The following is a 27,648-nucleotide window of genomic DNA, read 5'->3' on the forward strand; positions in this document are numbered from 1 at the left end:
AGAAGCTTAAAATATCCTTTTACTGTCTTATTTCCCTGACAGAATCATTGGCATATGTGAACAATTAAATTTTTATTTAATTATTCCCTAATAACACTATTTTGTAATCTTATGAAAACATTGTTCACATTATAATCTTAATATAATATTCATTTATTTTGTAAACATTTGGGTAAAATTTTGCTAATGCAATACAGATGCAGAGATTAAAATCCAGGGCAATACCTTCAAGGAAATGAAGTTAAGCCTTGATGGCAAATTGATTTCATCCAGTGTGATCACCTTTCATCATTTAGAAAAGGCTTCTGTTTGCACTGTATGAAGGATCATGAGCCTGTGTCCAACCTTGATAAATAAGAGTGCTGAGATCAACTAGTAATGTCTCCAATAAGAAAAGGATAGGAAATGACTGCACATAGGTCAGAAATACCTGGAGTGATGGATAACATTCCCCTGGATTTAGTTAGTGATTTTGTTTTATTTTTTACAATAAAAATATGTGTGTATTTTAGATTTTATAAATAATATGTGCTCATTTAGCAAAAATCAAATACAGAACATGTTTAGGAAAAAAGTAGAAACACTGTGCTTTACTCTGAGATGTTTACTATTAATGTTTTGGTGATCATCCTTATGTAGTTCACTGTATGTCTACAACATGCACACAAATATTTATACACTATAAATTTACATAGACTCTATCATACACATATATTTATTTTGGATATAAACATCTTGATTTTTCTTTATTTTCTTAAAATATTTTTGTCAGTTTATTGGTTTGTTTGCTGATCCACTGCCAACATTCTTCTTCCTTCACCACCCCAGTACTAAGTAGCCCATGTAAGCAATGTGATAATATTTATCCATGCTGATGTAATCACACAAATGTCTCTCTCTCTCTCTCTCTCTCTGACATACCCACACACAGAAAACATATCTACACACATATGATTTTGTCATCATTTGTTTAAAATGTGATTATCTTTTACATACTTCCCCACATCTTACTTCTTCTCATTTAACAGCCTGGAAAGCCCTCCAAATAAACTGCCCAGCTATTTTCTTTGAATACTTTTCCATAGTTAACAAATCATTTCAATATCTAGTTTCTAATTCAGGTTCAATAAGCCCCTGAGGTAGTTATACCAGATATTGTTTCTTTTTCATTCTTATAATGAGTAAACTACAATTCAGAGAGATTAAGTGACTTGTTCATGTCTGACAAGCATTAAATGATAAGGAAAAAAAAGTTTACCTAGATCTCCCTGGTCCTAGGCCCAGCACCTTCCACTCTGCTAGTAACTGCCACAGTTAAGTTTAGGATTGTTCCAGAAAGGCTCAAGGGAAAGAGTGAAAGGTTCTGTACTAGGAGCTTCAAAATTCACTTATTCAATGTCACTGTCGTGATAATAACATTCAAAGTATTATGATACTCATTTTCCAGAATAAGGATCTGAGATCAGAGTTCATAGAACATACCCAGAGTGCATCAGAGATGAAGGAGATTTTCTCTGACTAATTGGTACTTAGTGCCATAGGAGGAATAATGAGATGAGAGAGGGTATCATTCATTGTTACAATGCACCTGTACTGAACTAACAAGTGAATATTTGGGGTCTAGAATTTGGACTCCTATGTCTGAAGAGATTACATTTTATCTATGGCTTCTCAATTTTTAAGGACAAGGCTGAGTGGGACTAAGGCGAAATCCTTGGGCAGCCGTAATAATGCCATTTCTTTATAATGTATGAGGAATGAAAAAAAGCCACATGCGTTTTATATAATCCTATCCATTACACATAAGTTATACAAAGTGCCACAGGTTTTTTTTCTCAGATAAGCAATGCTACTATGTCAATTTTTCAAGGACATGGAAAGACGTATGTATCTGTGTGTGTATGTGTTTAATACTGATAGACATTCTTGCTGTGCATTAGATGCCCGGCATTTGGCTTTGTGTGGAATTTACAAAACTCAGATAAATAGTGGATGGGTGGCAAAAATAAATAAAGTGCTGCTTTGTCAAGAGAAAAAAAAAAAGAATTTTCTGAAATTCAGGATATAGATAATAACATATGTCACTATAGATTGCACATTCTGTTTGACTAGTTGATTTGAGGAGTCGTAAGATATTTTTAGACCTAGAAATAGCATAAGATGTGTTCTATTGTGTTTAGCGTTTACCATCAACAGAGTACTCTACTCTGTAAAGAACATAATATTGGAACGAACTGTCCAGGTTTACACAAAGAAATATGGGAGCCAAGAATAAGCAATTGTTCTAGGCATTTTGACTGTGTAAATAGGTCAGTGATGTGGTGTCCAAATGTATTATTTCCTTTACCTACATATTACACAGCCTATGTCCACAAAAAGATTGGAAGTGGCTTGTATATGGTACATGTACTATTTAAAACAATGGTCACTTCCTTTGTCTAAGGCATTTAACTTGGTGTTGTCATGTGTATTATCTCATTTGATGCTCATATTAACTATATGAAGTGATCTTTGTTACCCTCACATTACCAAAGAGATTAACTTACTCTTCCAGTACATTGTGGCAGAGTTAGAATGGGAACCAATTCTATCAAAGACCGGTCTTCTGCACTATGCTTTCAGATGCCATTCAAAACAGTCCTCATTACCACATAAATGAATACTGATATGAAATGTTCATGAATTATTCTAAATCATGGAAGGTTAGACCTTTTCAGATGAAAATGTACTATTAGTTGCAATTGGTTACTTTAGTATTAGTAGGTCTGATGTTTTATATGGCTCCAAATTACTGGAAAAAAATCAGCATGACCCGCATACACTACTATGTAGAAATGAATTATAAATAATTTTGTACAAGTTTCCATAGAATCTAGCATAAATTCAATCATTTCAGTGTATGAAGTGGTCTAAGAGTATACTCAGGACCATAAAACATTTTCTTTAATATACTTTATTAAAAGTTACCCAAGATCCAGGATTTTTTAAAAAATTCCATTAGATTTTCCATTAAAATCTAACTGATGAGGCTAATTAAAAGGTACCATTAAACATTTAAATGTATTAAATAATACTATAGTAGATGGATGAGATATGTAATTTTATGAATCATTCTCACTGTTTAATGTGGTATGTATTATTCCCATTTTGTAGCTGAGAAACTGATGTTCAGAGACATTAAGTACTTTTTCCAAGGAGACATACTCCTAAATGGCATAGCGTGGATCAGACTCAGGTTTTTCAGTTCCAAAGACTCGTCTGCACCACAGCAAGATTTGTAATATCTTCCTTTACAATAACAGAATTTGAACTTGATGAACACAGTCCAAAATGACCAATTGAAGGGATTTCTCTCACATAATGTGTGTGTGTGCGTGTGTGTGTGTGTGTTGGGAGCTGGGGGAGCAGGGTTAGATGTCACTTCAGTTTCCTTAATGATCTTTTAAATCTCTCACTTCAGATTGATCGTATGGTCACTACTCTCATGCCATCCTGTCAGAAAGTGATTGAAGCCTGATATACATCCATAAACAGAAAGAAAACCTGCTTCTTAGTTGCATGATCCATTATCACAAGTAACTTTCACTAAGACATAAACTTAGTGTAAGGATAAACTTAAGTGTAGGGATAGAACGCAGATCTTGGTTTTCTTAAACTAGTATTTTTGGTACAGAACTTCCCAGCAACGCATTTTAAATTTGGTTAAGGAACCACTTAACTATATATACTTTTCAATATCACTAACTTACTTGATGATTATTGCTGATCAACAGAACAGATCTTACTTACCCAGGTGTCAGAGGCAACTTGCAAGGACTTTAACATTCCTAGATTCTCAGAAGCCCAGAGCTGAAAGCAAAATGATGACTTTGTCCAATCAGCACATTTGACAGATGAGGAAACTGAAGCACACTCTTTCAGGAAAAGCTTTAGACACTTCAGTATTTCACTCATGACCTGACTCTGCCTACAGTTTTAGTGTCATCTCCCCATGTTCTCATTCCTACCATTTAACTCTTCTGAAATATTAAACTGCATAAAGTCCTCTTTTCAAATAGCCTTTTTCACCAGGCTGATTCTTTCTCCACTTTCCCAGAACTCAGTCTAGTTTTCTCTCTTTGGAGGCTTTCCTTGTCTGCCCCAGGACCCCACGTCCGTCCACCTCCCAGGTTGCCGTATTTCCCCATAACACCTTGTGTTGGCCACCGGCAAAGCAATTTTCAGGCTGTTTTTAGTTTCTAATTGCATGGCTCAATTCCTAATGCATATGTGTCTATCTTTTTAACCATTGTTATCCCAACCCAAATACAGTGTAGTTGGGCATCTAAGATACATGTCTAGCTCTATCATAGCATACAGAAATGAAATAATAAAAGTACAGGGAAGGTGTACGTTTCCTCTAGGGCTTCTGTAACAAAATAACACAAATTCCATTGCTTAAAACAACAGATATTTATTTTCTCACAGTTCAGGAAACCAGAAGCCTGAAATCAAGATGTCAACAAGGTTCTTTTCTTCCGCTGGCTCTAAAAGAGAAACTGTCCCATACCTCTTTCTTAATTTCTGGTGGTTACCAGCAATCTTTGGTATTCCTTGACTTCTACGTGCAAAACTCCAATTTCTGCCTCTGTGTTTATATGGCCTTCTTCTCTCAGGGTCTTTCTGTGTCCCCTCCTCTTCTTATAAGAATGCCAGTAATTGGATGTATGGTCCACCCTGAATTCAGGATGACTTCATCTCAAGATCCTTAACTAAGTACATCAGCAAAGACCTTATTTCCAAATGAGATCACATCCTGGGGTTCTGTGTGTATGTGAAGTTTGGGGGACACTATTAAACCCATTACAGAGGGCTAAACGTTTTCTCTAGTCACTTGGTTTTTTGATGGTAGAGCTGAGACTAGACATTTCTATTTCCATAGAGCACACTATCTTTTAAATGATTCATTTATTTGATTTTGTAACAGAAAACCACCAACCTCTTCACTTTGCTGTAGGTGTTTGAAAGACAGAGACCCTCTTCAACAAATATTCTATTCTCTAAAAGAAAATAATGAAAATTAATTTCCCATACCTCTACCTGTGTTCACTTCACAGTGTTTTTTCTAGGATAGGAAAGTTTGTAATTAACCAGGTTTTTCTAGGCTAGGAAAGTTCCTAATTAACCAGGCAATGTCACTAACCAGGCATGCAAACCAGAAGTTTGTAATTAACCAGGCATAACCAAGATGGATGGAGTTAGAGAAGACTCATACCCTGTAGGTTTGTGTATGGCTGTATATACATCTTAATGCTTTTATTTCTCTAGGGTTGTAATTATTTAAAGATAGGCAAAATTATTTTTAGGAAACTTTTTTTTTTTCTTTTCTGCTGGGAGAAACTCTTCCTTCCCTAGGCTGTGTGCTAAGCCACGAGACTTGATATCAGCCTGGGATCTCTCCTCTCCTGTTCTCTCTTCTCCCCTTCTCTCTCATTAAATAGAAGTATAGGAATTGAGTCAATCTTAAAGTTTTTCTTTCTATCCTGAAGGAAAAATTCTCAAAAAAATCAAGCCAACAGACCAAATAAACCACCTCAAGTCAAAATACTTCCAAATGTTAACTCTTGATTCATTTGTTTTCTGTGATGGAATTTCTTCTCCCAATTTTCTGGTCACTTTGATTTTTATTTACATTAGCTTTGTCCCACATAAGCAACATATATATTATCATGCCCATTTTACAGATGAGGAAAGTGAGATTCAGAGAGCTGCTCTGTCTGTTCAGAATCCCATAGCTAGCAAGTAGCAGTGTTGGGATTCCAACAAGTTCCTCTGATTCTCAGTTCCAAGCTCTCCCCTGATCCTGTGTCTGTCTTGAGCTCATCTTATTTAGAAGCCTTGATCTTTCTAAATTTTTATATTATTACAAGCTGAGACAAGAGTGAGGAGGCCAGATTTGGTCTTGGGATATCCCTGCTGCTCCACTCATGGACCTTAGACTTTTCTTTAACGTGACATAAGGATGGTTAATAATGGAAATTAAATGACCATTGGCCAAGAATGTTCAAAGGGGGTATTTTTTTTTCCTCAGAGAGAGGCCAGAGGGAGATTCGTTGATTTCCTGGGCCAAATTGGTCATTGCAAAAGAATTTATATCACTCACTTGCACTTGATTAAAAATTTAAGCAGCATACATCCCTTGAATCTTTATAAAGATATTTTCACTTGAAATAAACTTCTTAATGTTCAGATAAAAGTTTCAGTGTTCTGTTATATGAATTCGATTAATTGGTGAGCACCTGTAGGAAGAATTTTGTTTAGTGTGGATGGCCCTAAAAAGATAAGAAATTATGGCTGCTTACATAACCTGTCTAAAATTGTGGCTTCTGGTTATATTGGTAGTATAAATTTTTTTTAGAGGAGAGAAAAGAAAAGGAAAGCAGTGAAAAGGAAGGGAGGGGCTTCCCTGGTGGCGCAGTGGTTGAGAGTCCGCCTGCCGATGCAGGGAACACGGGTTCATGTCCCGGTCTGGGAAGATCCCACATGCCGCAGAGTGGCTAGGCCCGTGAGCCATGGCCGCTGAGCCTGCGCGCGTCCGGAGCCTGTGCTCTGCACAGGCAGAGGCCGTAACAGTGAGGGGCCCGTGTACTGCAAAAAAAAAAAAAAAAAAAAAAAAAAAGAAAAGGAAGGAAGGAAGGAAGAAAGGAAGGAAAATTAACCAATACATTGGACAACATAGATTCACCAAATAAGTCGCTCACATGACAATTGTTTATCACTTGTTACTATATATCAGATACTGGGCCAGAAACTTGTGAACAAACAACTCATTATAATACTGTATATTAAAGGATGACAAAGTCAATATATGGACTGGTGGAAATCCTTAACTGGATATTCAACACAAACTTGAGAAGTAAGGAGTCACCCCTCCTTTTACAGGTAAGGAAACTGGGCTTTAGAGAAGGACACAGAGTTAGTGAGCTTACCAATAGCATAAGATGTCTAGTATTTATTTTACTCAACTGTGAGCTATGTAAATGTTAATTCTGGGAACTAGGATTTTCACTTTTTTCTCTGGTGCCTGAAAGATCAAGTCCTGTTTTATAAACACAGGGAATTATCTAAAATTTCTTATAAATCCCATTAGAAGAGCTCTATAACTATATGCATCATTCTCTAAATTCTGTTCCTGGTTAAATAAAAGCAGAAAACAGTCAGTGGAAAAAGCCAGATTTCAATCCTAGGTCTTTTTTCTCCCAGTCCACTGCTGCTTTTTTTTTTTTTTTTAATATCTTTATTGGAGTATAATTTCTTTACAATGTAGTGTTAGTTTCTGCTGTACAACAAAGTGAATCAGCTGTACGTATACATATAACCCCTCCCTCTTGAGCCTCCCTCCCACCCTCCCCATCCCACCCATCTAGGTCATTACAAAACACTGAGCTGATCTTCCTGTTCTATACAGCAGCTTCCCACTAGCTATCTATTTTACACATGGTAGTGTATATATATCAATGCTACTGTCTCATTTCGTCCCGGCCTCCCCTTCCCTCCCATGTCCACAAGTCCGTTCTCTACATCTGAGTCTCTATTCCTGCCCTGACAATAGGTTCGTCAGTAACATTTTTCTAGATTCCATATATATGCGTTAATATACGGTATTTGTTTTTTCTTTCTGACTTACTTCACTCTGTATGACAGACTCTAGGTCCATCCACATCACTACAAATAACTCAATTTCGTTTCTTTTTATGGCTGAGGATATATTCCATTGTGTATATGTACCACATCTTCTTTATCCATTCATCTGTCGATGGGCATTTAGGTTACTTCCATGTCCTGGCTATTGTAAGTAGTGCTGCAATGAACTTTGGGGTACATGTTGAAAAGATGCTCAACATCACTAATCATTAGAGAAATGCAAATCAAAACCACTGGTTTCACCTCACACCAGTCAGAATGGCCATCATCAAAAAATCTACAAACAAATCCTGCAGAGGGTGTGGAGAAAAGGGAACCCTCCTGCACTGTTGGTGGGAATGTACATTGATACAGCCACTATGGAGAACAGTATAGAGGTTCCTTAAAAAACTAAAAATAGAAATACCGTATGACCCAGTGCTCTTTTAACTCTACTATTTCTTCTAACCCAGTGACCCTCAACTATAGGTAATTTTGCCCTTTAAGGAAATTTGGCGATGTCTGCTGACATCTTTTGATTGTCATGACATGGCTGGTGGTGCCATTGGCACGTAGGGAACAGAAGCTAGGGATGCCACCAAACATGCTGCAATGCACAGGGCAGCCCTGACAATAAAGATTTATTAGCCCAAAATATGTGGTTAGTGAAAAGCAAGTTCTATCTTGTTAATGTATACTTTATGATAACTAGAACATTATACCAATATTCAAATCAGCACATCTGCTGGAAGATTTAGGAGGAAAAAAATATATATATATAATATATATAATAGATAAATTCTGTTTTAGTTTGTTTTATTTGTTAGATTATTTTTCTCTTATAATATGTATATCCGAGTGCCTAGCATAGTGCCCACCCAACACATATAAGACCCTCAATAAATATTTGTTAAATTAAAAAAAATATTTATTAAATTATTACTAATTATTATTGAGTGCTATCTTTTGGTCGATTTCTACACATACCCTCTAATTTTAAAAATAATCCTCAAAGAAGGTGTTATCATCTCCACTATTTAAATTTCGTTTCAAATCTCTAAAAATGACTAAGTTGTACTTGTAATCCCTCAAAAACTTTAGGAGCTGACAAAAGAGTCCCTGCTGCTTTCCTGGAACCTTATTTTATATATATTAGTCATTATAAAAGTTTTTGTGCCCACAAAATATAGAAAGTTGTACAATATTGCTGTCTTTTATTCAAATATATGAGTTTGCTACCGCATCAATATTTGTAACTTTTGAAATTTACATAAAATTGGACTTTTATCACACTTACTGTAGTTTGGAGAACATCCCCATTGTGATTTGGGCTCAGGGGCTGCCCCAATGAGGCGGCTAAAAACACAACACAAACAGACAAATAAAACTTCCTTGATTTCCCACACACTTATTATTTTTTTTACTTTTCTTGAAATATTGATTAACAATGCTGTGTTAGTTTCAGGTGTAAAGTGCTTAAGATATATATATATATATATATATATATATATTTTACATTCTCTTCCATTATAGGTTATCACAAGATATTGAGTATAGTTCTCTGTGCTATATAGTAGGTCCTTGTTGGTTACCTACTTTATATATAGTAGTGTGTCTTTGGAATAAATTCCTCATTAGCCAGGTCATTTAATTCTAGGCTCTTTCTCTTTGTTAAGTTTGAATGCAAACATGAATATAATAAGACAATTTAAATTCAGCTTTTTACAGAAATGCCTTCAGTGAATTAGGTGAGTACGCATGTGTGTGAGAGTGTGTATACATGTGTGCTAAAGAAGCATTTATTTGAACAATATGAACAATATTTTGGTATGTTTTAAAAACCTTAGAGGAAATTGTTACTTGTCATTTTATCAAGTAGCTCTTAATTGTGTAAAGGGTGAAGGCTAAGGGTGGTTATTGATAAATGTTAAATACCAGCTCTGTACCAGGACTTTTGCTGGGTATTTTGGTATGTATCTCTTTTCATCATTTTAATAAATATGTCTAAACTATTTCACTGAGCTTTAAAGATAAAGTTAAGAGAGATGACTAGGCAATAAACATATAAAAATATACTCAACTTCACTAGAAATAAAATGAAGTCACATTACCATGACAGTGAGATAACATAATATCTCATCCACCAGATTTGGAGAAATTAAAACATCTAACTATTGGCTGTAATATGAAGCAACAGGTTCTGCTAGTAAAAATGTAACCACTCTGGAAAACAATTTGAAATTAACTAAATAAGTAAAAAATGTGAATGCTTGCATGGAACTTTTTTTATTAGTGTTTCATTAATCAAGTATTGTGATTAATCAAATATGAGCACCTGATGCCCATTAGGCCAGAATGGTGGTGATAGGCTCTATCACTGAACTACAGCTAAATGTATCCAAAGAGATGAATCTCAAACATACATTTCGGTGAAAACAGCAATTTGCGGAAAAAATTATTCACTATCGTTACATGTATATGAATTTCAAAAACACAAACAATTAAACAATATCTTGTTTAGAGATACACAGACATAAGGGAAGAACTTTAAAGTACCCTAAGGGATTGGCTACTCTAAAAATTCATGAGCTTGATTATTTCTGAGAGTGGGTGGAGAGAAAGGGATGGGTCCCGGAAGGGCCATCCAGGGATCTCCAGAGGTATTGGTCATACTTTGTTCCTAAACATGGGTATACATAGATTTAATTTGTCATTTTTCTTTTTCAATTCAAATGAGTATATATATATTTGAATTAATTAAATGTTAAACATAAATTATGTTTACTGAGGTAAATCTTAGAAGGGTTATTTAACCTATCCAAGTTTATGCACAGAGAAGTCCCCATTCAGGACTGTGTAATCCAGAGTCCATGCTCACCCGTTTCAGTTTTGGCTCTACTCAAGGTGAAATCCTCCTAGTGCAGTGCCCAGGAAGAAATTGCCTCTTCTGTTAATCATCTTATTTTCTCGTATCCGTGAACGCTATGAACCACCAAGTTTCTTCCTTCATTAACTCAGCTGCCAGAAAGTTTACTCTAATGTACATGTTCAACTACAGTAATTAACTTAGCATAAACAGTCCATATATTTCCTTTCTTGTAATGATTTCTGATTTCTCACCTTTAAAATTAATTCATTGAAGCAATCCTATTTCATATAGTCTCATATTATAAATAATCTAAAAGATTTTCTTATGAGTAGTGAATAAGTAGCTTTTCAAAAGAAAATATATAATTTAGAACCATTACATTTTCTTTAAAGATCTAAATTATTGCCTTTAAGGAAGAATCCGTTAGTTGGTTTTTTTTTTTTTCTTCTTTTTTCTCATTTCCTAACCCTTTGAGGTTATCATGGTCCTAAAACTGATGAGTTCTCATGTAAAGGAAACAATCAACAGATTGAAGAGAAAATCTATGAAATGGGAGAAAATGTTTGCAAATGATACATCTATTAAGGGCTTAATACTCAAAATATATAAAGAACTCAAAAAACTCAATAGCATAAAAAGCCAAATAACCCAATTAAGAAATAGGCAAAGGACTTGAATAGACATTTCTCCAAAGAAGACATACAAATGGTTGAAAGGTATTCAACATCACTAATCATCAGAGAAATGAAAATTGAAACTACAATGAGATAGCATCTTACATCTATTAAAATTTATGGCTATTATCAACAAGACAAAAGATGACAAGTGTTGGTGAGGATATAGAGAAAAGGAAATCCTTGGACACTCTTGGTGGAAATGTAAATTGGTACAGTCATTTAGAAAACAGTTCATCAAAAAGTTTGAAATAGAACTACCATATGATCTAGTAATCCCACTTCTGGGTATATATCCAAAAGGAAGTAGAATCAGTATCTTGAAGAGATATCTACATCTCCAAGTTCACTGCAGCATTATTCACAATAGCCAAGATATGGAAACAACCTACATATCTGTTGATGGATGAATGGATAAAGAAAATATGGTATACATATACAATGAGAACATATACAATAGAATATTTTTGAGTCAAAAAAAAAAGAAAATTGTATCATTCGTGACAACATGGATAAAACTGAAGAACATTATGCTAAGTGAAATAAACCCAACACAGAAAGACACATACTGTGTGATCTCACTTACATATGGAATCTAAAATAGTTGAACTCATAAAAGCAGTTGGAAGAGTGATTGCCAGAGCCCAGGGGTTGGGAGAAGTGGGGAGGTGTTGGTCAAAAGGTATAAAGTTTCAGTTATTCAGGATGAAAAGTTCTGGAGGTCTAGTTACAGCATGGTGACTATAGTTAATAATACTGTATATTTAGGAAATTCGCTAAAAGAGTATATCTGTATAACTGATTCACTTTGTTATAAAGCAGAAACTAACACACCATTGGAAAGCAATTATACTCCAATAAAGATGTTTAAAAAAAAACAAAGGAAAAAAAAACAAATCAGAAAAAGATCCCCAAACTACTATCTGGTAAGGGGGAATACAACAAGAAATCAGGAGAAGTTTATTAAGTTTATAATTTTTTCCAAGTATATCAAAAAAGCCATTCCTGTTTGCCTTTAGTGCATTTTCTCTTTTTTTTTTTTTTGCGGTACGCGGGCCTCTCACTGTTGCAGCCTCTCCCGTTGCGGACGCTCAGGCTCAGCGGCCATGGCTCACGGGCCCAGCCGCTCTGCGGCATGTGGGATCTTCCCGGACAGGGGCATGAACCCATGTCCCCTGCATCGGCAGGCGTACTCTCAACCACTGCGCCACCAGGGAAGCCCTTTAGTGCATTTTCTGACAGCCTTTGTAAGGTTTTACTTCAGCTGATGCTAACAATCACACCAACTGTAATTGGGGTGGTGCCCCAAAATGTGGGTACATTCTTGGTAGCATGAGTAAACTGGCTTCCTTAAAAATCTCTGGGACTGCCTTCTCTTAACAAAATAAAATAAAACAAATAAAAATAAAGTCTATTGAATTTGTAAAAAAAAAAAATAGTATATCTGAAATGTTCTCACCACAAAAATATCCAAATGGTAACTATGGGAGGTGACAGATACATTAATTAGTTTAATTGTGGTAATAATATCACAACATATACATCTATCAAAACATCATGCTGTACACCTAAACATACACTTTTTTTTTTTTTTTTTTTTTGCGGTATGCGGGCCTCTCACTGTTGTGGCCTCTCCCATTGCAGAGTGCAGACTCAGCGGCCATGGCTCACGGGCCCAGCTGCTCCGCGGCACATGGGATCTTCCCGGACCGGGGCACGAACCCATATTCCCTGCATCGGCAGGCAGACTCTCAACCACTGCGCCACCAGGGAAGCCCCATATACAATTTTTATTTGTGAATTATAATTCAGTAAAGCTGGAAAAAAAATTAGCTATTAAAAGAAAAAATAAAATCAATGAGTTCTCAGTTTGGGATAAAACAGGTGTATAGCATTGTCCTGGGAAAATGTACTCCAGGTGCAGTTTTATTTTGGAGAATATGCCAAGTCAGTAATCACAAGAAAGCTTCTCCAGAATGAATCACCTTTTGAAAAATACGTTGAGCCATAAAAGGCCTTACATAAATACATGATTATCTTTCTATGTATGGAGAAGGCAGGGGGAGGAAAGGATCAGAAGATAGATCGTACTGAGTTATTTAGGGGAAGTACTAGGCTCTCTTTTACGCAGCTCCTTAGAAGGCAGCTGAGGCCAATGTGATGAAGAATGTTATCTGTAATTGAGTATTCAGCTTTTCTCATAGTTTTAATTATCTTTTTCAGGATGAAGGTTGGTAACTATAGTAATATATCTGACCAGTAAACCTCAGTATCATTAGGAAAGTGGGTATAATTGTTTTAAACATTGCAAACCAAATTTATATAACTTTCAAAGGCATTCTGTAGTCCACGTACAAAGAAAAGTGCAGGCGATAAAGAATCAGAATGATATGATTTGAATCTGAGTTCTGCTACTTCATACGTGCTTGGCTTCTTAACGCATCAAATGTAAGGTCTCTGAGCCTTTACAGATATCTGAGATGGGAATGAAAACATATTTTACACGGCTATTATGAGGATTATATGATTCAGTATGCGTAAGAGCTTACCATCACAGAGTCACAGAATACCTGTCACAGAGTCATATTTGGATAGTAACTGTCAGGTCTCTTGGCCACAGTGTGAAACTAACATGAGTTTGTAGCTTAATCCAGTTTCTATATTCAAGTATTGATGAGGCGCTTGATTGATTGATTAATTCCTTAATGCATTCATTTTGATTAATTTATTCATATAAAAAGCATTTATTAGTCACATACTCAATGGTGAATTAACCTATTTTTTGCAAAATACTACTTCAGAAAATATTACATGTATTATCTTGAAGAATGCATGAGAAATTAAAGCACTACTCAGATATCAGCAGTATATTCTATAAGCACTCCCAGAAATGAAAATTAGTATATATTAACAACAATAGGTGAAAAATAGTCAGGATATATTAGCACTCATGAATGGTTGTATAGGCAGATAAGCCAGGGCAGAGGATGGGGAAGCAGACACAAGAATTAAATCTTATCACAATGTCAGACCAAAGGCCAACCCGCAGGCATTCGATCTTTTCATTTTTTCAGCCATTCATTCAGTCATTTGTCTGTCCTCCAGTCTGCGTATTCTTTCTTTCTTCCATCTCTCTCTATCCAGCAACTCATCAATCCATCCCATAAATACCTATTAAACCCCTACTTCTGGGCATTAAAAATGTAATGATAGGTCCATTTCCTCAAAGTCCTAAGTATGTAGCTGCAGAATGAGCATAGAATAGGTAATTATAGAGCACTGAGTTGTAATAGCGTTTTATATAGATTCATGGCTATGAACTCAGGATTTGGAGTCATGAAGACCTATATTTGAATCCCAGCTCCTCTACATAGTAAATTTCAGCAAACGAACTAACCTTACTTAGCCACCATTTGTTTAGCCATTAGCTCGTGGTTGTAATAGTGCATATTTTGCAGGACCATTGCGCAGATGAAATAATGTGTGAGAAGTTTGATTCAATATTTGAAATGTCATCATGGTGTTAGACGATGTAGAGAAACTAAATTGATCTTGGTGTGGAGATGCCAGAGATATTCTCCAGAATGACCCTTTAGAGCTGTGTCCTGGAAGGGAGTAGACTTTTCCAGGTAGCCAGCCACAGTATAGGAAGAGATGGTTGTGGGCAGATAGAATGGCATTTGCAAAGCATTGTTGAGACTAAAGTGTTGGGTGTAAAATTCTGTTGCCACTTTAGCCCTTCATTTTTCAAAGCCATCTGTGGGAAAGCAAGTGAAGGAAGAAAGGATCTAAAATAAAGAAAGCACAGTCCAGAGAGAGAGAGAGAGGAGAATGATAGTGTGCACTAGGGAGAGCTTAGAAATAGGGACTTAACAGAGTTCTTCTGGCTGAGTCTGTGTAGTGTTTAGGAGCTTCACAGGTTTAAAAGCTGACACATAAGATTAATGGCAATTATTAATAAAAGGAGAATAAACTTTTATTTCAAGCAGTGAATTATCTGATTTGCTAAATGGAGTAAGAAAACATTAGATCTAATTAAAAGTTTTAGTAGGTTTACTTTCTTTTAATTTTTTGCCCAAGTACATCAGTACTTTTCTTCAAATATCTGATTAAATATAGGGTTTCTGATATTTAGTGAACTGCAAAAAAAATATGTTAGCTCTTCTCTGTGGGATATATTGCACAGAATATATTGTACACAGACAAGCAGAATATATCATTTGCTATTAAAGTGAGGTTATTTTGATGAATCATAAAAATATATTTAAAATGTAGTTAAAGGAGAAGGATGACATCAAACACTTGTAAGTTCCTTGAGAGCAAATGTCTAATCCTGAATATTTACTACCAAATATCTACCATAAGGCAGTGAAGTCTATAAATACTCACCAAGTGCTTAACTGTTCTGTTGAATTAAGATTTTAGAGGGTGGGAATATATTTTGATTTTTATAGTGTCTGGAATTATAATAGAAATTTATGAAGTTATATTTTATAATTATAAGGTTTCTTACTTCTGAGGATATTAACAGTGATTCATGGTCACAGAGTCCAATTTGAAGAACAATTCAAGTTAACCCTTTATAGTATCAGGCTTACTGGTTCTTTCAATTCCTTGTAGATTTATTTATAGATTTTCATGTAGCAAACATTTGAGGTTCTATTATGCATCAAGGTAACAAACTAGGCACTAAAAAGGTAAAATACAAATGAAGATATGGGCCCAACTTGCTCAGGGAAGATATAAAACAGGAATACCAGAGAACTGTATCACAAGGTGCAAAGTAGTAAGTCCTGTGGTAGGTCCAGATGAAATACGGGGAAGTTCATTTATTTCTTGAACACAGGTATTCTCCACTCTTTTTTTAATTAGGGGAGAAAATAAGATCTAAAGGAATGAAGTCATGTTGGTTAATCAAGGTCTCTTGACATAGGTAGACAAATCGGTCAGCTCAGTTAACACTTAGATCCTTTTATGTGCCAGCTATATTTTTAATCACTTCACATGAATTGGCACAACTAACCTATAAAGTAGTTATTTTGATGATTCCCATTTATAGATAAGGACACAGAGGCACAGGGAAGTGGACTAATTTCCATGAGTCCTCTCAGATAGTAAAAGATAGAGCCAGGACTGGTTCCTGCATCAACATTCTTACTTATTATGTAACACTATCACTAAAAACAAACAAACAAAAAAAGGCATGTTTCTTCCACCGGAAGACAGACAATTTATGTACAATGTGGAAATGCCATCACAGACACATGCACAAGGTGCTATAGATCTGAGAAGGGAAACCTGTTCCAGAATGTGTGTGGTCATGGGAGAGAAGGTATGATCACACCTAAGTTAACCTCCAAGGACAAGTAGGAGCTAGAAAAGAACAAAAAGAAATATACTGTATGCCCAAGGGGAGGCAGCAGCATAAACAAAGCCAGAGTTACAAAGTAAAAACCCAAAAAACTCATGTCTTTAGGAAGCAACAAATATAGCAGACTCCATCCCCACCGCTCTGCAAAACTTCATAGTTACAATCCTGACAAACCTCCAAGGTTGGAGGATTTGCATCTGGGAAAATCTAGAATGGAGGGAGACCACTGTGATATGCAAATATATAAAGGTCCTTATAAATACTTTTTCTATGTTTGTTAAAGTAAGTGAATAATAGCAGCATACCAAATAAAGACTATGGTAAAAAAAAAAAAATTAAAGTCTTTGAGAATAATAATAAGTGAATAATTGATACTTATTTACCATCCCTTACTTCTTGGAACTTGCTAAAAAAAAATTAGGATATCTCATTCTCTCTCTCTCTCCCCCCCAACCTCAATTCTCTCCAGCCTATAGAATTTGAGAGTGTTGTTCAAAGATTTTCCACTGCTTTCTTTATCTTTCTTTAGACTTCATTTAAATCCTTCATTTAAATATGGTTTTGTCTCATATTCCTATTTCAAATTTTGTTTTCTCTCTTTTTAAAAACTTCCTGCAAAAAATAGAAATGACTTAGTTTCTTTGTTGTGGAATAAAAATATTCAGCTACTAAAGCTCTGTTTTAGAAGAAAATGCACTTGTGCTCCCAGTATAAATGAGGAAGTTCACAAATGGAGAGAAAATGGAGATTGGAGTCACAAAACCATACTAAGTGAAGCAGGAGTGGCTCCAGAGAGAAAGGTATTGATCTTGAACCCCTAGCTTCACCACTTAGTAATACTGTAACTTTGGTAAAACTTCCCTCTCTGAACCTCAGTTTCTCATCTATAAAATGTGGATCATAGTAGTACTCACAGGAGATTGTGCTGAGTTTTAAAGGTATAATTCACATTAAAGACTTAGTGCAGTGCCAGGCACATTAAAAATGGTTACAAAATGTTAGTCTGGACAGTTGGAGAAAAGCCAGGTCATAGCCAATCTTGTATAACTTGCTAAGAATTTGTGGTTCATTCTGTGAGCTGGGTGACTCCATCTAAAGGGACTGAAGCAGTGGAAAGACTGGGTCAGGTATTTATTTAAGATGGATGACTCCGCCAACTAAGCTGTAGATGGTTTGGAAGTGTGCAAACCAGAAGCAGAAATGGAGAGAAAAACATGGATCCAGCCATACAGTGCATTTGTTCCAAATGCACATCCTCTGGCTTACCACCTAAGGAATGCCAGTTTATGGCAAAGACGATGGAAATTTTAAAATGTCAGGGCCCCGTCTTAATAAAGTGTTGCTTTTAGCAGTTACTCTGAAAGACAGGTTTTAGTAATTCCATGGCTTCCCTTAGGACCATAAGTATGATGAAGTCTTTTACTTGTAAATATACAAGGTGTAGTTTTTAACTGAAGTGAATATAAAATTTTGTATGTCACTGAAGGCCAAGCTATTGCTCTCTAAGGCCACATAGAGACTCTGCCAGGAATTGATACCCTTTTCCCATCCAAGCCATCTGTGCAGGGATGCACCACCAGTATTTTAATCTTGGGATATGAATTCAAGAGGTATATATCGATGTGATTTTCTCCACATTAACCAACATGCTTGGGACATAGCCTTCGTCACAGGTCCTTATGGTAAAAATTCAATGAAATGTGTGTACCTTTTGCTCTTCAGAGGAGAGGAATTGTAGGTCACAAATGCCATGGATAGCTGAGACACAAAAATGTATTATTCATCATTCTAGTGCATTTTGAAGTCAATGGACACAATGCCATTTAATTCTGGCTTTTCCAATGCACATGTAGCTTTTTTTAAATTGAAGTGTAATTGACATACAATATCAGTTTTAGGTATACATCATATGATTCAATATATTCTGAAGGACAATAAGTCTAGTTACCTTGTTACCCTACAAAGTAATTACAATATTATTGACTATATTCCCTGTGCTGTACAGGACCACTTGTACTTGCCAGTCCCAGCCAAGGAGTCAGGTGCTGTAACCGCGGGAGCTCTTTGGCTTCAGCAACGTGGAAGGAGTGTGCCACTATCACTTGCCCCATGTTCAAGCTCACCAGGCTGTGCTGGCAGGTAAGGTTGGGAATGCAACATTGGCATCTGCCAGTGCCTCCATCTCTGGGGAATCTTTCCACCATCTCCTGCCCCTCTAGCCAATGCTTTTCAATTTGCAAATTTCTAGCTGCTGTTATTTCACTGGGTCTCAAAGAGAGTGAGACCACATATGAGCCCTTTAAGAGGGAAGTCTCTGTTTCCTATAACGCTGTGGGATCCTTGGATGTCAGCCTCATTGGTTTTCTAAGCCAACATTTTGGGGACTCATCTTTCTGGTGTAGATCCTAGGGGCTGGGGTACCTAATGTGAGGTGGCAACCCCTTGCTCCCCTGGGAGAAACGCCTGTCTGGTGAGATCCCTCCCTATTATGTGCTGGCATTCTGGGTGAGAGCATTTTCCTGCCTCTCCTATTCATCTTCATGTGGTCCTTTTTATCCTTTGTCATAAAGCAGGTGTTCAGTTTGTTCTCGGGTTCTTTTCAGAGGGAACTGATCCATAGGCAGCTATATATTTGTTGTGTCAGTGGGAGGAGATAAGTTCAGGCTGTTTTTATGCTGCCATCTTGAACCACTCTCTCAGATGTGTATCTTCATCTTAACTATTAAGTACTTTCCGCTTTGTACCGCATGATCTAACAATCACAGTAAGTATATTAGTAGAACTATGATTATATCTCAAGAATCTTCTAATGTCAGCAGAAGTTATGTCCCATGTATAAATTCTTTCAATAGAGCTCTACTCTATTTGATAGGGAGGGTAGAAAATTACATGTATTATATAGATAAATATAATAGTCAACCTTTTATACAGATTTTTTTAATTGGGAGTTTCGGTAAAGTCATCTTGAAGCTAGTAAAAGGCACCATGTCTAGGACTCATTCTAATGCATTGTGATTTAAGTTTTATTTATTTATTTTTAATTTTTAAAGTTTAAATATTTAAAGATGTGTCTCCCCATACTCAGTATTGCTGCTTAGAAGGAACCAATTTAACTCTACTAATTTATCTTATTATTTACTGTGGTCATTAATTTCATATTGCCAAATGAAATAATTACACTGCTAATTCTTGAGTTATAAGTTTTTGACATTATTTATTGACTTGTGTTATGATAGATGAGGATTTATCACACTTATACCATCCCCATATCTCAAGATTAAGGAGGTTCCCATGTGGAATAATGTGGTACAGGTCTCATCCTGGGTCTCTTATCCCTACCTGGTTACTTTCTCATTTTGAATTCTTAATCAATTTATTCATTTTCCTGATTCTCTCTTTTCTTATCAATAAAATGAGGCTAACACTACACTAAACTCTATTTCTCAGTACTTCAGTTCTCTTAAACTTATGATTTTTGATGTAGTGCCAAATCATGTATAATCTTCCCAAATTCAAGTCCTCTCATTTTTATTGTGATCCACAAAAGACTAAACATTGGCTGGGACTTAGAATTTCTTTTATCTCCCTTTACTCTGGATTCCACAACGGCAGTGCTCTGCTCTCCAATGGTAGTGGTACCTCCTAAGTAGAAATCAAACCTGTTCAGTTGTCCCTTTTCACTACCTTCTCCTGTTTCTTTAGACTCCTCGACTTCAGTTCTTTGATGGATGTGGCACTGATTCTGTGGAAATCTCATGATGCCTGGTAGTGTTCCCCTTGGGAGATTAAACTAAGTAATGTCAGTGAAAGTGCTTTTTAAATTGAGAAGTTATTCATCATAGGCCAGCAGTGATGGAGCTAGTAATATTGTTAGTTTTGTAGTTTGGTCCAGGACTTCTTGGGTCTGTCTTAAAATTAAAAGCTCACACTCCAGCATAAGAACCAATCTTCATACTTTCCCAAAGGCAAAGACATGGACTGTAATACTACATTGAAGCCAAGTTCATGTCAGCTTCAAATTTTCTACCCCAGGTTAAAATTATGTATTGTATTTTTTCTGCTTCCTTTGAAGACTCAGTAGCATAATGTGTTCCTATCTTCTTAAAACATTATGAGGAAAAACAGAGGATTGGATAACATCTTCAGTAAGTCAGTATTGGCTGTTGTATATCATCTGATCTTCTGCTTAGAAATGGGGTGATTTCTTTGGGGAAAATTCATGAAGATTTGCCTGGTTTGCTTTTAAATGGTTCAAAGGCTTGTTCTAAATAAATCTCTCTGGAGGAAACTCTAGCTTGAAATCTTACCACCAATGGCTGAATTTGCTGTGATTTTTCTGAAAAAAATATCCATTTACAAATAATAAATGCAATGCTATAGAATTTTGAAGAATAACCAGGGAATTCCAGTTGCTATTACTCAGTTCTTATAATCCTCAAATCTCTGGTTTTCTGTCTGTCATATTCTCAGTAGCTGGGTCAGTCACTGCTTCCTACAAATGACCTAAGCTTTCAGCAAAGCCCTGGGGTGCCTGCACATCTTTTGAGCTACCATCAACTTTCTCCTTCCAAGGTATATGCTGCCTATGTCCCCACAAGCATTAGACCATAACCAAAACTGCAGAGGAATGGTACAGCTTCCCTCCTTTGTAAGAAATATTATCAGTACTAACAACCTTCTCTAGTATTCTACCAAGTAAGACTGCTCTGCTTTTTTCTGCAGTTTCCATGGAGAAATATAGATTTTTGACTTATAATTATGAAAATAATCCTTATCCACACCATATTCATGCCTAGAATATTTGCCAGCCATGGTTATATGATTTATGTACATTATCTCTAGTCCTTATGATAATTATTATCCCGATCTACAGATGAAGAAATTGAAACTTGTAAAGGAAAAATAATTTTCCCAAGGTCACATAGTCAGAAGCAGTCTTTGAGAATGGGTCAGTCTGATCTCACTTGCCGTCCTTTTTCTGTTTTTCCTATTGATTTTAATTTGGTTAAGGAAAAACCAGTACAAGACAGGGGACTTTGGTGTTGTTTGGGAGTAAGTCTCATTTTAGAAAGAATTTGGATATCATCGTAATTATCCATCCATTCTCATGACACCTTATATATCAGCAGTTGTACTAGGGGATGAGGATATAAAATTGAATCAGCCATGACCTTTGCTCTTAAGGAACTCAGAGTTTAGTTGAGCATGGGGCGAGGGGTCACATGTTCTCACTAAATGATTTGTATGAGTCAGGATAGGGTACATTGCTGTCACAATTACTCCTCAGACCCCAGTGACTTAATGAAATAAAAGTTTATCACTCAAATCACACTTCATTGTGGGTGCTGGATGGAGGGCAGAGGCTCCACTCCCATCAGTACTTCAGGGGCACAGGCTTCTTCCATCTTGTGCCTCCCTCTTACGCAGATCCCCAGATACATTCTCATTCACCCCGTGACTGAAGAATAAGAGCAATGATTGTGTGTGGGAAATTTAAATGGGTTAGAACAGGGCAAGAAGCAGTCAACATCACTTCTGTTCATCGTATTACACTGGCCAGAAAATAGTCATGTGACCGTATCTAACTGCAAGGGAAGCTGGAAAATGTAGTGTAACTCTGTGGTCAGGAAGAAAAGGACATAAATATTGGTGAGTAATCTCTGTCATATCCTTCTGTAGTCTATTACAGTGAGAATTAAAAGACAAATACCAGTTGGCCAATTAGAAGGAGTATAGGTAATTGGAGAGGAAATCATTCATTTACTTATTTAACACAACATTTGAAGCACTTAACATTTTCCAGGTAATTTTGTAGATTCCAGGATAGCATGACTGAACAAAACAGGATCACTGTTCTTATATGATTTATATTATGGCAGGAGGGGGTAATATATAAATAAATAAGTGAGAAAATATCAGTTGGAGATACATGTTATAAAGGAAATAAAACATAGTGATGTGATAGAGCATCTGAACAGTTACTTTGGGCTGGCTGGTCAGGGAGTTACATATGCAAAGGGGAGGTGAAGGATACATCAGAAAGTGTAGCAGGTTCAAAGAGAAGAGTTGTGACTAGGGTATAGTATCTGGAACTTAGTGATGGGTGATGGGAAATGTGACTGCATAGGTAGGTTAGGACTAGATGTTAAAGGAGTTTAAATGATAGGTTAAGGTTTTGATTTACTTTTATAAAATTTATTTTACTGAAGTATAGTTGATGTACAATGATGTGTTAATTTCTGCTGTACAGCAAAGTGATTCAGTTATATATACATTTTTTCATATTCTTTTCCATTATGGTTTATCACAGGATATTGAATATAGTTCCCTGTGCTATACAGTAGGACCTTATTGTTTATGCATACTGTATATAATAGTTTGCATCTGCCAACCTCAAACTCCCAGTCCATCCCTCCCCTATCCCCCTTCCCCTGAGCAACCACAAGTCTGTTCTCTATGTCTCTGAGTCCGCTTCTGTTTCATAGATAGGTTCGTTTGTGTCATATTTTAGATTCCACAAATGAGTGATATCATTTGGTATTTGTCTTTCTTTTTCTGACTTACTTCACTTAGTATGATAATCTCTAGGTCCATCCACGTTGCTGCAAATGACATTATTTCGTTCTTTTTTATGGTTGAGTAATATTCCATTGTATATATGTACCACATCTTCTTTATCCATTCATCTGTCAACAGACATTTAGGTTGCTTTCATGCCTTGGCTATAACGAATAGTGAGGCTATGAACATAGCAGGGCATGCATCTTTTGATTTACACTTATGTCCAGATATATGCTCAAGAGTGGGATTGCTGGATCATATGGCAACTCTATTTTTAGTTTTTTGAGGAACCTCCATACTGTTTTCCATAGTGGCTGCGCCAATTTACATTCCCACCAACAGGGTAGGAGGGTTCCCTTTTCTCCACACCCTCTCCAGCATTTGTTGTTTGTAGACTTTTTAATGATTGCCATTCTGACCGGTGTGAGGTGGTACCTCATTGTAGTTTTGATTTGTGTTTATCTAATAATTAACAATGATGAGCATCTTCCCATGTGCCTGTTGGCCACGTGTATGTCTTCTTTGGAGAAATGTCTATTTAGGTCTTTTGCCCATTATTTGACTGAGTTGTTTGGTTTTTTGTTATTCAGTTGTATGAGCTGTTTGTATATTTTGGAAATTAAGCCCTTGTTGGTCTCATCATTTGCAAATATTTTCTCCCAGTCCATAGGTTGTCTTTTCGTTTTGTTTATGCTCTCTGCTGTACAAAAGCTTGTAAGTTTGATTAGGTCCCATTTGTTTATTTTTGCTGCTATTTCTATTGCATTGGGTTTACTTTTTTTTTCTTTTTTAATTTATCCTTTATTCAACAAGAATCCATTGCTGTAGGGAGCAACTCAATAAGATTTTGAAAAGCACTGACAATTTTAATGCAGTTGGATTGGAAAGAAGCTAAGATTAGAAGGAGGAAAGCCAAGCAAGCTAGTTAATAAGAAGTCATGAAACGCTGAACTGAGGAGGAAGTAGTGTAGGTTTAGGAGCAGGGTGGGGTAGAGTGCAGAGACATTTCTGGGATAAAATGGGCGGGCTTTCTGACTAACAATCTGAGTGATGAAGAAGAGAAATCAAACACCTCTTAGGTTTCTAGTTTGAGCATCTACTGCTCTTACTCACTAGGCAGATGATACACAGGGTTAGAGGGAGCTGGTTGGGAGCGCAGTAGAGAAAACTTGAGTTTACTATTCACTTTTATCATTTGTCTATTTTACATAGAAGTGGAGAATGAGAGCATTAGAGATAGAAATTCATGCCCCCACTTTTACTTAGGCATTGTGTCTACTAACTCTTAATACTCTTTTCATTCTGTGTCCTGGAGAAAGAGAAAGGACAGAAGTAATAGTACAATATTTAATGTGCTCTGTACACTTTGCATACAACCTCTCATTTTGTCCTCATTATACACATTTGAAGTTGGCAATATGTCCTTGTCTTTAGAAATGGGGAAACAGAGGCACAGAGAAAAACTTGCCCTTAATCCCACAGTTAGAAACAGAATTGGGATCTGAACACAGGTCAGGCGAAAGTAGGGGGGCGCTGTCATTTGTAGCACCACAAACAACACCATCAGGCAATTTGCCCAAAAGTGAAGAAAGCATCAGATCAGGACTCCATCACCGATTTCCAACCTCAGTGTCTGTTCTCTCTCCGTTTTATATTTCAAATACCAGAAACAAACTAATAACATGAATGAAACCTGCACTCACAGGTATTTGGTTTTCATTCCTCATTGTCATCACTGAAAATCAAATGCCACAAAGGTCATTTTTATTGCTTATTTAAAAGGTACTTTTATTTAAATAACAGTGCTATTTAGCTATTTATAAGTCTTTCAAGCTACTACTGCTCTTTTTCAAACTGTTCTCAGACTGAAAATTTTACCTATGTAGAAAGAGATTTAATAACCTTCCAGGGAAAAAAGAAGTTTGACCAGCAATTATTTTTAGTAGCAAATTGCTTTTGCAAATCAAATTTTGCCAGCCTTAAAAATAAGGAAGGTACAGGGACTTCCCTGGCAGTCCAGTGGTTAAGACTCTGCGCTTCCACCGCAGAGGGGAGGGCACAGGTTCTATCCCTGGTGGAAGAACTAAGATTCCACATGCACTAGGACCAGAAAAAAAAAAAAAAAAAAAAGGATGGTACATAGTTAAATAGGTGAGACATATAGTTGTGTGGGCTACCAGAATGTACAGTGGAATGAGAGTCAGTAATCTAGAACTGTATGAATGGCTCTTTGCTAATTTTTTTTACTCATTTGCTTATTCACTTTCTCAATCCTTCAATACAAATTCATTAACTAGGCACTATAGAAGGCCCTGGAATAACAAAAGGATGAGAGATATAGATAACCTACAAGTTCTCACAATTTAATATTGGCTATAATGCCATCAAACACTAAAATCATTAAGACATTCATTCATTTTTTTAAAAAAATTCAACACATATTTAATTAGCCCCAGCTATGTTTCAAGCACTGTTCTGGGCACTGGAAATACAATGGTATAGAAGAAAAAACGCTGACTTGTCTTTAGTGTGCGCACATTTTCAGTGGAAACAACAGACAATGAATTGTTGATAGATACGTAAGTTCAGGTCAGAGAGTGACAAAATGATATGAAGAAAAATAGTGAGCTTCTAGTTTTAGGTAAAGTGGTGTGATAAGTGATACTATGTGCCAACCTGACTTGGTCACGGGGCACCCAAATAGTTAGTTAAATGTCCGGCTGGATGTGTCTGTGAGGGTGTCTCTGGATGAGTTTAACATTTGTATTGGTAGACAGAGTAGATGGCCCTCCCCATATGGGTGGCCTCATCCAATCCATCTGCTGCCTGGAAAGAACAAAATGATAGAGTAAAGGAGAATTGGCTCTCTGCCTGTCTTCCACATGAGATATTAGACTTCTGCCTTTGGACTCAGACTTGGAATGAAGCTTAAATCTTTCAGCTCTGCTGCTTCTCAGGCCCTCAGATTAGTACCCCTCCCCCTCTCCCTCCCCCTCCCTCCCCTCTCCTCCTCCCCCTCCCCTCCTTTTTCTTTTTCTTCTTCTCCTCCTTCTTTACCTCTTCCTCCTTCTTCTTCTTCTTCTTTCCCCCCTTCTCTCTCTCTCTCTTTCACACATATATATATATATATATATATATATATATATATATATATGTGTGAAAGAGAGACAGAGACACAGAGGCAGGGAGAGCGATTGGTTCTTTTCCCCCAGAGAACCCTGACTAGTAGAAGTAGTCAGGAAAGAAACCAAAATGAAGTTCAGGAGTGAGAGTGAGCCCCATGGATATTTAGGGGAGGAATATCCCATGCAGGCAGAACTGCAAGTACAATGGCTCTGAGGTGGGAGACGCAGCAGGGATGCCAGTGTGGCTGGAGCGGATTTAGCAAATGACGAGTGATTAGAGGGACATTCTGTGGCCAGTTCCTTAGAACCTTATTGCCATAGTAAAGATATTAGGTTTTATTCTAGGTAGAATTCTCAGCCAGCCATTAGAAGGTTTTTGGTAGCTCACTCTCAAATGGTTCACAAAAGCACTGATAGTAATGGGGCTATGCAGAGAGAGAGAGAGGAGAGGAGCGAAGAGAACAAATGCCACAGAGCAAATGCAGCAAAACCTTAACAGTTGGGGAAACTGGTTTCATGGATACGGGAGTTCTATGTACTGTACTTACAACTTTTCTATACAGTTTAATTATTTCAAAATAAACTATTGACACGTTTTTGAAAATTGTGGCTCATTTGAACACTCATATCTTTGGAATAAGAACTGAAGTCAGTTGTCACTTACAAATGTTTACCTTGACCAAGTCACTTAATTTCTGAGCATCTTCATTTTTTCTTACCTGCCAATTAGTACATACTTGGATTTTTGTTTTGTTTTGTTTTTTTTGCGGTACGCGGGCCTCTCACTGTTGCGGCCTCTCCCGTTGCGGAGCACAGGCTCCGGAAGCGCAGGCTCAGCGGCCATGGCTCACGGGCCCAGCCGCCCCGCGGCATGTGGGATCTTCCGACACCGGGACACGAGCCCGCGTCCCCTGCATCGGCGGGCAGACTCAACCACTGCGCCACCAGGGAAGCCCTGTACTTAGATTTTTTGTGAGAATTCAATGTTATATATAAATATATATATATGTATATACATACATCGAGAGAGAGAGAGAGAGATTAACTGGCACATAGTATCAACTAACACTGGCTGTTATTTTAATGGAAAATAAGATGTGCAAATTACCAGAGGAATTTATACATATTTCAGATATCAACATCAAGCGATAGCAAGTAAAATATAATGTATAAATTTACAGAGTATAATTTCAGGCATCTGAATAGTGGCATAGGGAGAATTTGGAGATTTGATTCAGACCAGCAGGTATCTATTAAGTATTGCCTATGTTATAGGAACAGTGCTTGGGATCAGAGATTCAGAGACAAAGAAAGCACTTTTAACCCAAAGAGATTTTCCATAAGAGGGATAAGAAACCAGTTAATTGTTCTATAGTGTGAAATAAG

The sequence above is a fragment of the Phocoena phocoena genome, chromosome 8, assembly GCF_963924675.1.
Source record: "Phocoena phocoena chromosome 8, mPhoPho1.1, whole genome shotgun sequence".
Taxonomy (NCBI): domain Eukaryota; kingdom Metazoa; phylum Chordata; class Mammalia; order Artiodactyla; family Phocoenidae; genus Phocoena; species Phocoena phocoena.